We start from the raw sequence: 17475 nt of genomic DNA on the forward strand, positions 1-17475 counted from the left end.
GCACCTCTAGCACACTGAACATTACAGACCTAAATACCTGTAAACAATCCTTGCTGTGCACAGAAAGCCCCCCTCAGAAGTAGAAAGCCCATACTGACTACAGACTGAACATGGGATAGAACGGGGAGAAACCGAATCACTGGAGTAAAGGCTGATATGCGTGAAATAAACATAAATATAAACATAAGTGGTAACAGGTCTAAGCCTTGACCCTGTAGCCTAGAAGAGACAGATTTCAGACCGGGACTTCCTAAGCACACAGTATCCTCGGATGCAGGGATGCGAACTCATAGAACACTGGCAACTCCCACTGGCATATTCGACTCCTCAACCTGGAACATCTAAGGGGCGTTCCATTGAAGCTGCAGCCAAAGTTGCCTGTGGCCTCATTTTTCTGCCCAAGTATGAGTGGAATAGTGAGAGATCTAAGTGGGCAGAAAGGAAAGCGTCATCACACTGTTACGTGATATGTGCCTGGAACTTTGTGATTAAAGTATCTGTCAAACAAAAATCAGAATTTTTTAAATTTTTTAATTTTTTATTTTGATCTTTTTATTTTATTTTTTTAGAGAGAGAGATAGTAGAAGGAGAGACCGAATCTCAAGCAGGCTCCGTGGCCAGCGTAGAACCTGACACAGGGCTCCATCTCATGACCCTGAGATCAAGACCTGAGCTGAAATCAAGAGTCAGATGCTTAACCGACTCAGCCACCCAGGCACTCCTAAAATTCCGAATTCTAAGTCTGATAGTAATTTCTCTTTCTGCTTCTTCCAAACACATGATTTGCAGATGATATTAAAGGTTACTTTGACTAATGAGCTGATTAGTAAAAAATAAATAAATAAAAGACCCTGAAGTCGGGCAGTTGTGTGGTTGAGGTTGTAAATCTGGAAAAGAGCATGCCCCTGAAGGACTAGAGCTATTTAGCTATTTCAGAGGCTTGTGAGATGGGAAATTGGGGGAATGTCTTATGGGACACATATCTACACTCCTACATCCCTATATACACATGTTTGCGCATCCGTAGGGCCCCGGACATGCTGGCCTCCAGAGGGGGCTAACTAAGATAGCTGACCAAGGCTCTAACCCCAGGGCACTTGTGCCCACATGTTGTCTTCCTTAATCCAGGCTCCAAACTGCTAGTTACCATTTTAACAGAAAGCTCCAGCACGTATGGTCTTTCTTAGAAGATGCTAGACAGGTGGTGGCTGAAACAGCCCAAGAAGTGGTAAATCCACAGAAGAAAACACATTTCCTTGTCACTTGCCATTCACTCCCGCCAGGGCCGTAATGAGTAGTGGTTGTCAGCAAGTGCCACCCTCAAAGTGACGTACAGAGATGGAGAGATTGACCAAAGAGAAGTAACCAAGAGGGGCCTGAGTTTGGGAGGCCTGCTGACGGAGGGCACTGGCACCACTGTGATGCGGCGCAGACTGATGGCAGCGGAGTAACGCAGGGCAGCACGGCGCAGGGATGCCCAGTATACGTGCATTCCCTGGGACAAGTTAGTCTTTGAGTTCCATTTGTTTTGTCACTTGTGATAGTAACAATATCTCTCTCAAATCTTGTAGAGAGGATGTGAGGTTCACTACTAACAAGTAGAAAGCATCAGTAAAAGCTAGGCAATGTTATTACCATTGAACACCAAGGGAGGGAAGCATTTTAAAAACTTGAATCCTTTCTAGATCCTTTTGTTCATCTGTGAACCCTGCTTTGTATCAGATTAACAGAACAGACTGGATTCCCGTGGGGGCCAAGGTTGCTAGCAGGGAGGACGCTGATGCGGTGGGTGTTGCTGAGTTGCAGAGTTGAAATACACAGCATCTGCTCAGGGGTTCACAAACCAAGAAAGACGAAAACGACACCCAGTCCGGCTAGAGCCTACTCAGGAGCTGAGGCATTCACCGCCTCGCACACCTGGATTCAAGTGTTAAAGTCACTGGGATCAAGAAGAGAGTCCAGAGAAGGTGGAAACAGCCTGAGTGTCCATCAGTGAATGGACAAACAGAAGGTGGGCTGCCCAGACCATGGAAGGGTGCTCAGCCTTAAAGAGGAAGGCCTTCTGACACGGGCCACACCGTGGGTGAACCGTGAAGACATGAAGCGAAGTGAAAAGATGCCAGACGCAAAAGGACCATATGGTTCCCCTTGAATGGGGTAGTACCGAGTGTAGACAAACCCACAGCCACAGAACAATCGTGGTCACCAGGGCCGAGGGAGAGTGGGGAAAGGGGCTTAGAGATGAGCGAGGAGAGTTTGCATTTGGGAAGACGAGCAGGTTCTGGAGGTTGATGGTTGCCCAACAATGGGAATGGGCTTCATGCCACTATCTCAGACATCATCGAAATGGTAACTGTTTTTTTTTTTATGTGTGTTTCATCAAAATGGTAAGAAGAAAAAGCATGGAGGACATGAAACAAAGCCACCCTCAAGAAGTGGTTTTGTGCATGCACTGTCGCCAGGAGGGTGAGCTAGTGCCGACTGGTCATTTGACCTGCCCACAGTGGGTGCACATCTCTTCTCCCTCATCACCTGTGAAAACACAGGCTAACGTCAGGGAGGCCAGGTGCATGGAACACGCTCAGAAGCAAATCAGCCAGGCCAGGCGCCACCCAGCTATTAGTGGGAAAGGGGTCCTTCAAGGACGCATCTGAATTTGGAAAGATCAAGAGAACACATTTTTTAAGATTCCTTTTAGGTTTACAGACACTGGAGTTTTTGCTCCTTAAATGTATATTAGGAAGGAAGGGAGGGATGGAGGGAGGAATATTAATGAACACTCCATTCTAACACTCCATTCCTACCAACCGGAAAAGTAGCCTGAGCAACAACACGGGGTTGGAAACCAACAGAGGAAGCTGATGGTCTCATCCACCTGAAAGTAGGGAGATGTACCCAAGAGTAAGCAACAGGGATAGAGAGGTTTTGCAGGGCAGTTGGTGGAGGGAGCGCTTAAGACTCAGGACGAAGAGACTGTGCATAGCTCACAAGGAAATGGGGCATAATGAATATGGAGCAAAGGAGAGACATAACTGGGTAGTACTTACAAACAGATTATTATTATTGTTACAATCGAACTGTGGCCACGGCTGAAAATTTCACAAATGTATCAACACACACCAGACATTTAAAGATGGGTGAATTTTATGGCATTGGAATTATACCTCTCTAATGCTGTTTCAAAAAAAAAAAATTCCCATACAGTGTTGGATTACCTGGAAAAGAAAGAGCCCTGCGCCCAAAGACCAGCTGGGAGACTAGAGCAATAGTGTGGCTGACACGATGCGAGTCTGAATTGGAGTTCTCACTGCAAGAATGGAGAAGTGCGCATGGTTAGAACCTGTAGACCTACACAGCTGATCTTACAAGGGGACGGACGAGGAGGACACACCGAGGAGAGAGGATCAGATATACCTTCAAGGCTTATGGACTGGTGATTCCACACACAGAAACCGAGAGGTCGTTTTACTTCTGGGCCCTCCCCCTTTCTGAACTCTGTAGCACTTATTATTTATGCTACATATGCTGGCTCTTATTCTCATACTTCTCAATATTATCTAATTCCTAAATACTATACACACAATTTTTTTCTTGCTAATATAACTGACGATCTCTACACTGTAAAAACCATCGGCGATGTTAGTAATTTCTGGGTTCTTGCTTGGCACTGGTGTCCACTCTCTCCTCTTTTTTTTTTTTTAAGATTTTATTTACTTATTTGAGAGAGAGAGAGAGAGAGAGCACAAGCAGGGGCGTGGGCAGCAGAAGGAGAGGGAGAAGTAGACGCCCCGCTGAACAGGGAGCCGGATGTGGGACTCTATCCCAGGATCCCGGGATCATGACCTGAGCCGAAGGCAGATGCATAACTGACTGAGCCCCCCAGGCAACCCCCGTTCTCCTTTCAAAGCGCGTCTCTCATTTGTCTGTTTTGCTGTCCCTGTCTGCTGGCTCTCAACTCACCTTTCAATTCTCCTCTGCCCATGAAACACTGGCTTTCTCTGGGCTCCTTCGGTCTCCCGAGCTGAGCTCAACTGTACCCTCTGCTTAGTGTTAACCCTGTAAGTGAAAGCTTTCCCCAAGCTCTTACCATGTGACCTCTCCCCTAGTCGGCAAAGCCCTATTCCCTACCGCCAACTGACTATTTTCCCCCGATTCTCCACGGAGAATCAAACTCGAGCTGCCCATTACACAAAATTAATCATCTTTATCCCCTCTCTCCCAACCTCTGGCTTTCTGACATACCTTTGCACGCGTGGTGAATCGTGCTCCCAGACATCCAGTCTCATAGAGCAAGAACATGGGAATCAACCAGCCTATGCTTCTCTCTCTCTCTCGGCTCCCTCCCAACCATCCCATGACCGTCACCACTCCCAGTCCTCACCACATTGCTCCCAGTTTCTACTGCCTTCCTTTGTCCCAAAGGTCTGAGTCAAGTCACTGGGGAAGCAGCAGCTGCCCATAAAGAGAAAACCAGTGTCACTTACCAAAGACACATAAAGGGTCACCTAAAATCTTCAATGAGATAAGACTGTTTTACAAATTTAAATACCAAAAACTAAAATAAGATATATATATATATGTATGTATAATCATATGCCTAATACACTTATTTAAATACATACTTTAAAATAAGTTTTTCAATTAAAAATGGAAATTGATCATCAGTAATTTGGCTCAATATTAGATAGCTGAAGCCAAAAATCAGACTGTGTAGTCATAAAAAAGATTAAACATTTCAGTCTTTCTATTAACTAGCACAGAGAAGCCCCAAATCATACGTGAACACAGTTAGAAATCATAAAACTATTTAAGATCTTCTCTGATAAGATTTTGACACTGACCATGAGGCAGATGACTTCTGTTCAAGTTTTGTAACCTGAGGTAAACCTCAGAATGGGTTTTGATTCTGAATAGGCACATCGTTAGGACTATCTTCTGCCCTGTTCTTCGGAAAAGTACCCATGAGGATCTTTTAGCAAGCTTTAAGTCTCTCTTCAAAATGCTTAAAATCCTTTCAGGAAATCAGAAAAGTTTTCATCTAGTTGTTCAGCCAACTAAGAGAACCCCATTCACGATGATCTCGGGGTGCAGGCCCTACGTCCAGCTTCGAAACCACCTTTTTCAATCCTCCTTAGACTGAAAAGCTGTCTTTGCAAAAGAACGCGTGTTGCAGATTTATTTGTTCATTTAAAGAACCTAAAGTCATGCTCCCAAGGCTTCAAGTGATTAAAGACGGCACCAAAATAGAGCCATTTACAAGGCCAGAGGCGACTAGGCACGTTCTCAGAAAGGATAGGCTTCCTGGAAAGGCTTACTGGAAAGGCCCAGTACTTTTCTGAATCCCAAACAGATGCATACCAGGCTTTCCCACATGAGCCAGTAAGATTGAGAATGAAACAGTCTGAGTGAATGGAGTGACTGAAAATTTTGAGCCACCTCCTCTCCACACAGATTGAAAGAAGAAAATGTAGAATGTGGCCCCACTGACACGCCTGGAAATAGTAACAAGTCATTAAGTAAGTCTCCCTTTTTCGTGTACATGTCAGGCTTACCCTGTGTGCAGGACAGTGAGAGATTTCTGCTTCCCCAGCCACGCTGCTGGAGGTAGGCTGAGATCTCCCAGGGGCCACCAGGACTTCTGCCACAACCGGACACAATGTCTCTGTGGACGTTTGGCTCATACTTGACTGACTCCAGCAGACTAGCTGAAATCCCAGTAGTGGTGGGTTTCTCAGGTTGTCGTGAGTGGCATCAACCTTGTACCAGCAAGATTACTAACTCTCATTAGTTTATAATGAAAAATACTGCATCTTTATGTTGAACAACTCCTCAAAGTGTTCTGCCACGACATAACCAGCCGGATTCGTGTGTTAGAAATTCTTCTCCTGGTTACTCTTCACCTTGTGATGAACTGTGACGACGGTGTGAGCTGCAAACCCACTTTCTGGGCATAGATAATCTGCAATAGAGAGTAATATCCTAAAAGTAAAACACAGCTGGAGAAAGGGGAACCCTCCGACACTGTTCGTGGGAATGCAAGCTGGTGCAGCCACTCTTGGAAAACAGTATGGAAGTTCCTCAAAAAGTTGAAAATAGAGCTACCCTACAACCCAGAAATCACACTATTGGGTATTTACCCCAAAGATACAAATGTAGTGATCCAAAAGGGCACGTGCACCCCAATGTTTAGAGCAGCAATGTCCACAATAGCCAAACTAGGGAAAGAACCTAGATGTCCATCAACAGATGAATGGATAAAGAAGAGGTGGTGTATATATATACAATGGAATACTATGCAGTCGTCAGAAAGAATGAGATCTTGGCATCTGCAATGATGTGGATGGAACTAGAGGGTATTATGCTAAGCAAAATAAGTTAATCAGAGAAAGACAAATACCATATGATCTCACTTATATGAGAAATTTAAGAAACAAAACAGATGAATGTAGGGGGAAAGGAAGGAAAAATAAAGTAAGATGAAAGTTGAGAGGGAGACAAACCATTAGAGACTCTTAACTTTAGGAAACAAACTGAAGGCTGCCAGGGGGAGGGGAGTGGAGGGAAGGCATAACCAGGTGATGGGCACTAAGGAAGGCATGGAACATGCCCGGTGATAGAACAAGCACCGGGTGTTACATGGAACTGATGAATCACTAAATTCTACCCCTGAAACCAGTAATACACTTATGTTAACTAAATTGAATTCAAATAAAAATTTAAAAAAAAAAAAAGGAAAACACAGCAAGGGGGCACACAGAAATGGCCTCCAGCCCATGTACCCCCAAGCCATCCCCGGGTCACACACAGCCACCCAGCACACTCAGCTAGTGTAAGTCTTCAGTCCTGTGGCACCCTTTACTGAGAAGACAGTATGAATACAGGTCCTTCCATTTTTCTCCCGAAGGCCCAACGAATTGCCTTGGGCACTCATTGCACTGTGCGCAACAGGGTGAACGGTGCCCACTCCTCAACAACGTCATTTCCGGTCTCGGGGCCTTCTCGGAAGCCGCCATGCTTGCCTGAGATGCCGGTCACCTCTTTATCTTCCGGGGAAACTCTCACTCCTCCTTCAAGACTCAGACTGTGGTCGGTACCCTAACAAAGCCTCCACCCTCTCCCTCCCTCAGACATCCCGGTTCTCCTGCAGAGGGAGAAGCCTTTGTTCTGCTCCGACCGCCCCGCTCCCTGCACCCTGCACCATAACACAGTATAATACGGCACAGGGTTCCCAGCTGCCTCCCTGGCTTGTGTGGCCCTTGAGACCAAGGACCATTTTGCTCACAGAACCACTGTGCCCTGAGCACCTGCCGTGTGTTAATAACGGCTGTCCGTTCTGGAATAATAAAGTAACAGCCATAAGAACAAAACGTCTGTCACTAAGGAGTCTGCAACCTCATGGGAAGAGACAGCGAGAAACAAATAAAGTGATAAGTTAACCGAGATCGTGAAGTAGCAATACTGCCATGAAAGGAAATAGAGCCGGAGGCAAACACCGAGGCTGAAGGTTTGCGACTTAAAACGGGGTGGCCGGGGACAGCTTCCCTCTAGTCATCAGGGAGGCCTGGTGCCTTTCCAAAACAAGGCCCTCCATAAATGTGTGCAGTGCTGAGCTAATTTTAGACCCTCTTCAGTGCGGTGGTCCTAGCGGCATGCAGCAAATGCTGGGGACATGTCAAGTGGATTGGGGACTGTCAGGGAACCTGTCTTCTAGCTATTTCATTTTCCTTCAGATCCACTTGGAACTCAGGAGTAATAAGTGATGCCTTCTGTTTGCATGGGACTTTACATTTTGTTGAGTCTCCAAGGTCTATGGGAAGCAAGGCAGGAGATATAATTAAAGACGAAGAAACGAAGACCCAGAGGGAGTAAGGGATTTGCCCAAACGCATACAGAGACTGAAGCCCCAGGCTTCCACCCTTGAGATCCCCCGTCCAGAAGTTTCCCTCCCCACCCACCTGCCCCTGGAAGGACTGATGGGAGCAGTTGCAAGGTTCAGCTGCCCGTTGCTTTTCCAAGGTATGAATGAAGTTTACACACATTGCTAGAAGAGCCCTCAAATTCCTGTTATCTTATTAGTAAGTTTTTATGAATAGGGACGCATGTGAAACAGAAGGCAAATTTCTGCAGGCGACTCCAATGACTGCCTCGACTGTTCTGGATGGATGGGGCGTGAGATTTAAATCCACATGCCTCCTTCAGACCAATCAATCTCGGAAGTTCTCTTTCTTCCGTTGTTTGCGGTTCGCTACAGACCCGTTTCCCAAGCCAGTGAAAAGAGCCAAACCGGACCACTGATGGGTTTTAAAGGGCGGATCTTTTTTTCCCAACATGTGCCTTCCCGTAATTTAAGGAAATGTTAGACATGAACAATTAAAATCAAATATCGAAAAAGAAGCCAAGCTCTGATAGTTTCCTATGCTATCTAATTACAATAATTGTGTAAAAATAAAAAATAAAAGGCCCTGGATATGGAAATTCCAGCCTCTATTGAAGAATAATGACTTCTGCTTCCAGCAAAAATAGGACTTCTAGGTAATATCGTGTAATAATTACCCACGACATTTTAAACTTTAATATGGAGTGAAAAGCACACAGATGCAGTTATTTAATAATTTCTGCTAAGTCCATGTGAAATATTTTTTTACCTTTCTTTCAATATTTAGGAGTTGAAGAAATTAGACTTGTGGATAATAATCTTCAATCTTCCTATTGTTATTCATTTGGTTATTTTAAAGGCATGGTGGACCCCTTAGTTCAAACTCAGAGGAGTAGCTATAACCTAAAAATCGTTTGCAGCAGCTTTCATTAGAGTTACCATGTTATTATTCCACTAGGACACTTTTTAAAGGAGAAACAATGCTATTAATTAGACTAGGACAAAATACTTAAACGAGTGCCCTCCTGGGCAAAGGGGGACATCTGGTCATCCTACTTTCAAGAAGATTATTCAAAAATTTTTTTAAAGTTTTGCTTTAGAGGAGTAAATAAATAGATCTACAGTGGGGAGACAAGAGAAGTTACCAAGAAGACCAGTTATTTTCAAAAGTAAAATAGTTAATATTCTGGGGTATCTCTATCTGCTCTTCTCTCTCTCCTCCGACTAAAATGGTAAGGACTCAAAGATCTGTAGCAAAGGTTTAGTTTCAGGAGAGACATGTATTGAGTTGGCTCTGCTAGGATGACCCCCTTTGCCAAAAAACAAAACACCAACCGGCTCAGGTAGCTGCATGTGCTGGGACATGGTCCTTGTCAAGGGAACGTGAACTCAGCATTCCCCAGATTTCTGTCCCCAGCGCGCTCCTGCTTCCCACAGAGAAGGAGGATCTGACGTGTTCAGATGCCACTGGTGGCTCCCTCCAGGCCACTGCGTTGAGAAAACGGACAGCAGAGGAAAGGGGCAAAGGTCACACTTCCTAACATTTAACATATGGAACACGCTTCAGCAAACGAACAAAACTAGGTCTCACAGTCAAGCCCTGGCCTCAGCCGACATTTGGGCTTTGGTGGACACACCTCTGTGCTAGTCAGGAAACTCCACCTGTCTATCTTAGTGGCTTCTGGGAAGAAAGGAGGCAAAGTATCCTAGATGTGGGAAAAGACTGAACCCAAATAAGAAGCTACAAGGAAGAGACAGAAGGCAATGAAGGAAAGAGAAAACCGGAACTCAGAGATAAGAAAGGGCAGTTACGTGACATAGTTTTCTTCCCAAATCTCAAAGACTTTTTTCCAGGGGATATCTGATCTGGCTTCCTGGACTCCAGACACTGTGTTTTAAATACCACCAAGTCCTTGGAGGCAAGCCTTCCATGGAATTTTCCAGAACCATTTCTCAATTTCACACCTACATTATTTCAGTTCCAGGCATAAGGAAATCCATCCACGTTGGGTCCTAACAAATAAATGTATCTGGAGTCATCACCCATATGCTAATGAAGAGGTGGCATTGCAAAGGCGGTATTTTACATTTAGATGCTGTAACAAGTGAAAACTAACTGCTTAGGGTGAGAGGCTAGATATGTCCTGTGTATCCATCAATTAGACTCTCCAGTTGGCTTTTACGTGTCATTACAGAGTCTTGTAATCGCTACCACAACCTCAGCCACCAAAAGCTAAAAGTTTAAGAGAAAGTGATTCTACGCACTTGTCAGAGTTCCACATGATCTGAGTTCAAGGACGGCAGCGCTGGACTGTACCCGTGGCGTCAGGGCAAACGGGTCCTGGCTGTGTGCAGCTGCCGGTTCGCTGAAGGGGGCTCGGGTTCCCAGGACCCAAGAATGGTGGGGACAGGCCTTGAGCCATCTTGGAGGGACATGGTTCCCTGGACTCTCTCTCTCTGGAATTTTGCTAGGGCAAGGACTTCCCTGCAAGGGTTTTCCCAGAGTAGGAGTCACAAGGGAATGAGTACATCAGTATCCGAATCCTGGCATCTCCGCTTCCCAGCCAGGTGACCGTGGACATGCCCTACAATAGCTCTTCATCCTCAGTTCTTGGTCTATGACATGGGGAGAAACAATGGTGCCAACCTAATGGGTTGATTCAGTGAGATACACTGATACAAGATTCAGTGAGATACACAATGAGACCTTAGAAGTGGGCCTGGCAATTAGTTAGTGCTCAGTAAAAGTTAATTTAAAAATTTTAAAATATTTATTCATTTGAAAGAGAGAGAAGGAGAGAGAGAGCGCGGCAGGGAGGGGCAGAGGGAGAAGGAGAGAAAGTCTCCAGCAAATTCCGAGCTGAGCGTGGAGCCCAATAAAAGGCTCGAACTCGTGACCCTGAGATCATGACTTGAGCCGAAAACCAAGAATCGGTCACTTAACCAACTGTATCACTCAGGCACCCCTAATTATTTTTAGTTAACACCTTCTACCTGGTCCAGGGGTGGACACACCGACACCTTCTTCTGCCCACCAAGACGGGGGTCCGCCCCTGGAAAGCCTGCAAAGTTCTTTACTGTGTCACAGGCCACGGTGGAACCTCACTCTGGGCTCTCCATTCCATTTCTTCCTCTCCTTCTGTTCTTTCAGGGATCACCCTATTTTGGCAAACATTCTTACATTAAAAAAAAAAAGTCTAACATTAATCACTATATTCTAACATTCTTACATTAAAAAAAAAAAAGTCTAACATTAATCACCATGTCCATGCTCTCCCCCACAACACGAAGACCTTAAAATGATTCAACTCTGCCCACACACACTGGCTCCCACACTGTCTGTCCACTGGGCTACCTCCTCTCCTTCTCTCCCTCCTGATTCTTTTTCCTCCTTCTTCCTAACTTCTTCCCCCCCCCCCACTCCCCGCCTCTCTCTCCTCTTCCCTCGCTTTTCTCCCTCTCTCTCTCTCTTTTTTATTACTGTTTTAAATAGTCAGACCTTGTTGCAATTGGCCCGTCTACCAGTTTCCCTGCTGAGCACGAGCAGACCGGTTCCCTTGGGTCTGAGTTGCTAGCTTAATGGCGAATGGAGATCACTGGGTTTTACGAGATCGAAGAGCCAAGAAATACTACGAAATATTTCACCTGGAAACTTATAGATTTACTATTTCTAATCTGGGGCTTTTCAGGATAGAGTGTCCACTCTATTGCTGGAAATGGAAGCAAGCAGTACACTTTTCCTTTTTTTTTTTTTTTTTGTTATCTAAGTAAGAAAAATCCCTTAATATTTATAAAATCTGATTTTTTTTCACCATAAAAAAGAAAAATAAAGGACAGTAAAAGAAACACACACACACACACACACACACACACACACACACACACACACACACAAGTTCCCAGCCATCCTTTAGTATTGTCACAGTAAGTCACAGTAAGACACGATGTGCTTATGATTCTCCCTCCCTGTCTCCCTCTCAGTGGGCTCAAGACAACATGGCCACTGGGAGACCTACAGAGAGGACAGTCCCTACTGGGCACCGCATGGCAAGGTTTGGGGAGCTGGGGGGCGGGGGGTGACGGGAGGTCCCCAAGACAGTAACTAGGGCTCTGAAGGTCATGTCCTGGTTCTGCTCCTAACTACCTTTGGTCTCCTCAGCGATCATCTCTTCAAGGCTCTGAGTCTCTCTCCTTCACCCACCAACCTCAGCAAGGTTCTGGGGAGGATCGGGGCTCTGGGCGGGACAGCAAGCTCAGGGAAAGAACACTAAAACGGCCGTGTGGAAACTCGAGTCCCATGCCAGACTTTAATGATGAGTATAGTCAACCGACAAAGCCTCTATGAGACTCAACACCTTCATTTAGAAAAGGCGGGGAGTGCATTAGACAGCTGCCGGCTCCCCTTCCCAGCTCGAACACCACCCCGCGTTATTACAATGAGATAATCCATGCAAACACACTTCGAGGTCTATATGAGCACTCTAGCTCTGTTTTACAGGGAGGAGTCGCTTAGGGCTGGAGTAACAATAAATAAACAGTAGGTCATTTTTCTATTTCTTTGTGATTTTGAGGTGACAATATAGTAGATTAGAGTAAAATTTTTATTTTGGGACTACCAGGAAGAGGAATGAGGGATTCTTAGGAGCCCGGGATTGCTAAATATGAAATGACTGGTTACGCCAGTTCAATTCAAGGTCAGATCTCAGCTCAGTGCTGGCTCTGCCTCTAACTACTTCTTTATCCCTGGACAGATGATTTAATCTCTGTAAGCCTCAGTCTTCCCATCTTTAAAATGAGAACAATATTACATTAGTGGAGTTCGAATAAGATAATAAATGTGAAGCTCTTGGCTCAGTCTTACACACATCGAAGAGGAGCAAATGAGGCAAAACATAGTAAAGTCAAGGATTTTCGTTAGGCATTTATTTGATTCATACATTAAGTCTCTGCGGGGGGGGGGGGCACCTGGGTGGCTCAGTGGGTTAAAGCCTCTGCCTTCGGCTCAGGTCATGATCCCGGGGTCCAGGGATTGAGCCCCGCATGGGGCTCTCTGCTCAGCAGGGAGCCTGCTTCCTTTCCTCTCTCTCTGCCTCTCTGCCTCCCTGTGATTTCTGTCTGTCAAAATAAATAAAATCTAAAAAAAAAAAAAGTCTCTGCAGGGGGTGGGGGATGGGAGGGTGAGGAGTAGCTGGTTTCATCTCACAAGGAGAACTCTACTTCGGTGTCTGCTAGGGAACAAAAGGATTTGCCAAATGGGGAGAATGCTCCCAGCCAACGAAACATGCAGGTGTCCCGCCACCTTCCTCAGGATTCTCCACATGGGCACAAACCACTCCACGACAGTGCCTGAGCCAGCACCTCCCACCCTCCCGGCACTGGCCAGGGTGCAGCGCACTTTTTCCCATCCCCTTGGTACAGCTCTTGGCCATCCTTCCAGACAGAGCAGATGTGAAAACCACTGGGGTGGGGCACCTGGGTGGTTCAGTCGGTTAAGCATTTGGCTCAGGTCATACTCCTGGGGACCTGGGATCGAGTCCCGCATTGGGCTCCCTGCTCAGAGGGGAGTCTGCTTCTCTGTCTCCCTCTGTGTGCTCTCTCTCTCTATTGCAAGTAAATAATAAACTCTTTAGAAGGGAGGAAAGGAAAGGAAAGGAAGGAAGGGAGAAAGAAAGAAAGAAAGAAAGAAAGAAAAGGGAAGGGGGGAGGGGGGAAGGAAGGAAGGAAACCATGGGATTCCAAAGAGAAAATGAGTAAAATTTTGGAAAGAATTATTACTGTCACAAAGCACGATATTGTAGAAAACATAAAACTCAAAGCCCTCCACAGGGCTTTGAATTCAAGAGATTTTCATCTTGGGAGACACAATGGCAAGTCCCATGGCGCTCTGCATCTGCTGGGCGTTGGGCTCTAAGCCCTGCAAACCCCAGGCACTGACCAGGCGCATGCGCATACTCTTCCCACTGCTGTCAGACTGTCTACACCGCGGTGCCTTCCGTCCGGATCCCAAACCCATACTCCAAGTGGGCCTGGTTCTTTCTCTTCTCCTGTGTCTTTGATTCTCCACCAGATCCCCCAGCTGTGAAGTCACCAGCACGCTGGCTTGTGTTTCTAACCACGGTCTGCCCCCTTCAGGGTTCATGGGTGCCACCCACGCCCTCCTTCGCCTGCAGCTGCAGCCCAGTCCGGTCGGGGGCTTCTCTACCAACACCAGTCCCCCACTGGCTCCAACTTGATCCGACACGTGGCAGAAGCAGGGCAGGCACCGGACAGTGAGGTACAAAATGTGGCATCCAAATACCCAGGCAAAGGGTAAAAGCACTGGAGGGGTTAAGGCTGGGAATAAATCTAAAATTCCGGTGGCCTTTCTTCCACCATGCAGGGGGGGGCACTGATTTCACTTCCAGATCAGGAAAGCTCAAAGGAAGCAGTCAGTGTATTTTTATCCAACAAGGAAGATTTAAAGGAAAAGGTGGGAAAAGAGAGATTAGGAGGCCGAGAGGAGACTATCTCTGGGATATGGAGCTTGTGAAAGGGACCTGGTGACGTGTGTCGGGGCTCAGACTAAAGCCACCAGGTCCCCTGCATGCCATGGGCAGGCTCCCCACCAGCACCAAAGTCCTCTGCCTCCAAGCGGCCGCGATGTTGGAAAAAGGGAAGCCCAGCTTCACAAACGCTGCTAAATTAGCACTTTCGTTTTCGCCATTTTCTTTTATTTGTTTGCTTACGGGAAGAATTTGTATGAGTTTGCAACAGCTGCCCTCACAAAATACCACACACTGAGCGGCTACACCAACAGAAACTGTCCCACAGTTCTGGAGGCAGAAGTCCAAGATCAAGGTGTCGGCAAGGTTGGTCCCCTCCGAGGGCTGCGACAAAGAGCCTGTCCCGGGCCTCTCTCCGTGGTTGCCAACTGCTGGTGTACCTTGGTGGGGGCAACCTCCCTATCTTCCCACGGCATCCTCCTTGTGTGTGTATCTCTGTCCAAATTACCCCTTTTTCGTAAGGACACCAGTCATTTCAGATTCTGGGCTGCCCTCCGTATGACCTCGTCTCAACCAATTATATCTCCAACAACCCTAGCTCCTAATGAGGTCATATTCTGAGGTCTTACAGGCTAGGACTTCAACATACGAACCTGGGGAGGACACAAGTCAACACAACGGTGTTGATGACAATCCTTCGACACTCCTTCAAAGTCCTAAACCAAAGCTAGATTCATCGAGAAAACAACAACAACAACAAAGCCAGACAACCCAACAATGCTTCAAGAACTTGTATGGCAGTTTATAAAAGCCAAAAGCTTCCCTTTGGGGGACACCTGTGCATCACGTACACAGGGAAGAAGCCAACTTGTTTTCTGTGCTCTAGAGAAAGGAAGCATTTACTCCTTTTCCTCCTACCAAACTGAAACAGTCCAAGGAACATCTAAGTGGTAAATCAGCCCTTCCAGCCACTGGCACGATTGCAGGATTTGGGCACTACCCGAAAAAATCAAGTGGGAGATACGGGTGGGGAAAAAAAAAAAATAGCCCTCAAGATCTTTAAAGCCCATTAACAGGAGCAAGAATCTGTCTCATTCCTGTGTGGACTGTGTGAACCTGTAGTCTCGTCGGTGCCAAGCCCCAGGGCCGCTAAATAAGCAAGTCAGAATAAGAAGTAACCGCGGGATTGGCAAAGAGCAGGCAAGAGGACGCATCCAGATCCCAATTAGGCCGCGCTGTCTCAGACCTCACAAAGCCCTCCTCCTCGGGTTCCATGGAAGCCAGGAGGAAACAAACAGGACGACGCCTCAGGAGTATGTGGGATCCAGGTGGCACGTCAGAGAGGCCCTGAGGGGAGACTCTGGAGCCTGCTGGCCCCAGCAAAAATGCACTGGGCCACTGATAATCCCCGTGTGGGCATCCCTGTGCCTCAATGTCCTCAACTGTCAAATGGAGATAAGAAGAGAACTCTCTCAGGGGGCACCTGGGTGGCTCAGTCGATTGGGTATCCGACTCTTGATCTCAGCTCAGGTCTTGATCTCAGGGTCATGAGTTCAAGCCCCACGTAGGGCTCCATGCTGGGCATGGAGCTTACTTTAAAAAAAAAGGTGCACACACGCTCATGTGTGTATGTGTGTGTGTGTGTGTGTGTAATAGAACTCTTAGTTTCAAACAGAAATTCTTCAGTTTCAGATAAATTAATCCACATGAACTTCTTGGAACAACAGCTGATAGAAAAGAAGCACTGCAAATGTTAGCTGCCATTATCCCCATTTGAGGGGCACAGTCTAAGGGGGGGGGGTCTTGTTTGAAGCCTGAATCCCCATCCTTTGAACAAGGAAGTTGTCTCGGGAATCACAAAGAGAAATGGAGGTCTCCAACACCGTATTTTTCTCCCATGGGGTATGAGGATACAAATGGGTCTAAGATATTTGCCTACCATTCTAAGGCATTAGGAAGAGTCTGGGTTTGAGAGCCTGGATCGAACATTTATTAGACACATAACCTTGAGCAAAGTCCAAAATCTCTGCTAAGCCATCATTTCCTCTAAGGGAAAGATCGGAAAAATAGCTTTCCCCTGATGTTGGGTGAAGAATGAATATGAAAATGTATGTAGAGAGCTCAGCAGGGTGCCCGCTAATAAGTATTTACACAGTTCAATTAGCAAAAATGCCTCTGATTATAAAGGGGGAAATCAGGTAGATTCAGAGCCTCAACCAGCTTAAAAAGCGCCTTCGTGACAACTGGGGGAAGCTAGGGAGAGAATCCCGTCTAAGGACACATTGCTTTGTCTCTCCAAAACACGACTGTAATTGCTCTAGGACCCCCCAACGTGAGTGACACCTTTGTCGTTGAAACATCCTTGGGCGGGGCGGGTCGGCTTAATGCTATGAGCCCATGTGCCCTAGAAAAGAATTCTCAGCATGGGCAGAAACACGTCTTCCAAGTACCTAGCATTATTGCTCGTGCACAGAAGGTACCGAAGGAATATTTGCAGTAGGACGGGAGGGAGAGAGGAGGGGGAGGTAGGTGGTTGTCATTAAGGATTGTTCTGCGTTCAGCTGATGGATGTCAGTCCTTGGGACCTGCTGTTCGGAGGGTAAAAGGGTATCAGAGAGAAAGACAGTTGGAAGAAAAAGACTGCTGTCGCTTGTCCTTTCCTGTGTCCCTTGCCTACTGACAGGTACCTTCTTCCAGTCTGGGTCTGTCTTCGTCCGACGCCTGGGAAGCAGTAGCGACGGCTACCCAGATGTTAGCGCTTTCCCTTCTCCTATGTCCCCCAAAGCACCCTGGAGGGATCCACAGACACACAGGCAGGATTTACTCTCCAGGTCTGTGTTACCAAAAAACCCAGGTGGCCTCCACGTAGAAACAGTCCATTGGCAAAGCATCTCTGAAGTCCGAGGCCCGACTCCAAGGAGGCTTTCTCTCCCGCAGTCCCTTCTTTGTGCTCTGCAACAGCCAACTCTCACGGCCCTCACCTTGCCTGTCCGAACCCCCTGCCAAGCAACCCTCGGAAACCCCATCACACCCTCTAGCCTTCATAGGACTTTGGACCCCCTGCTCCTTATTCCCTTCCAGAATCCTCTGTGTCTATCCTGCCACTTGGGGCCCAAC

General features: G+C 46.8%; 1 protein-coding gene across 4 annotated transcripts in view; it reads right to left on the reverse strand.

Annotated features, from left to right (window-relative positions):
• Positions 1-17475, reverse strand: part of STOX2 (storkhead box 2) — a 246384-nt gene that overhangs the window by 112066 nt on the left and 116843 nt on the right. The gene's annotated exons all lie outside the window — the stretch shown is intronic.

Source organism: Mustela erminea, chromosome 21 (assembly GCF_009829155.1).
Source record: "Mustela erminea isolate mMusErm1 chromosome 21, mMusErm1.Pri, whole genome shotgun sequence".
Taxonomy (NCBI): Eukaryota; Metazoa; Chordata; class Mammalia; order Carnivora; family Mustelidae; genus Mustela; species Mustela erminea.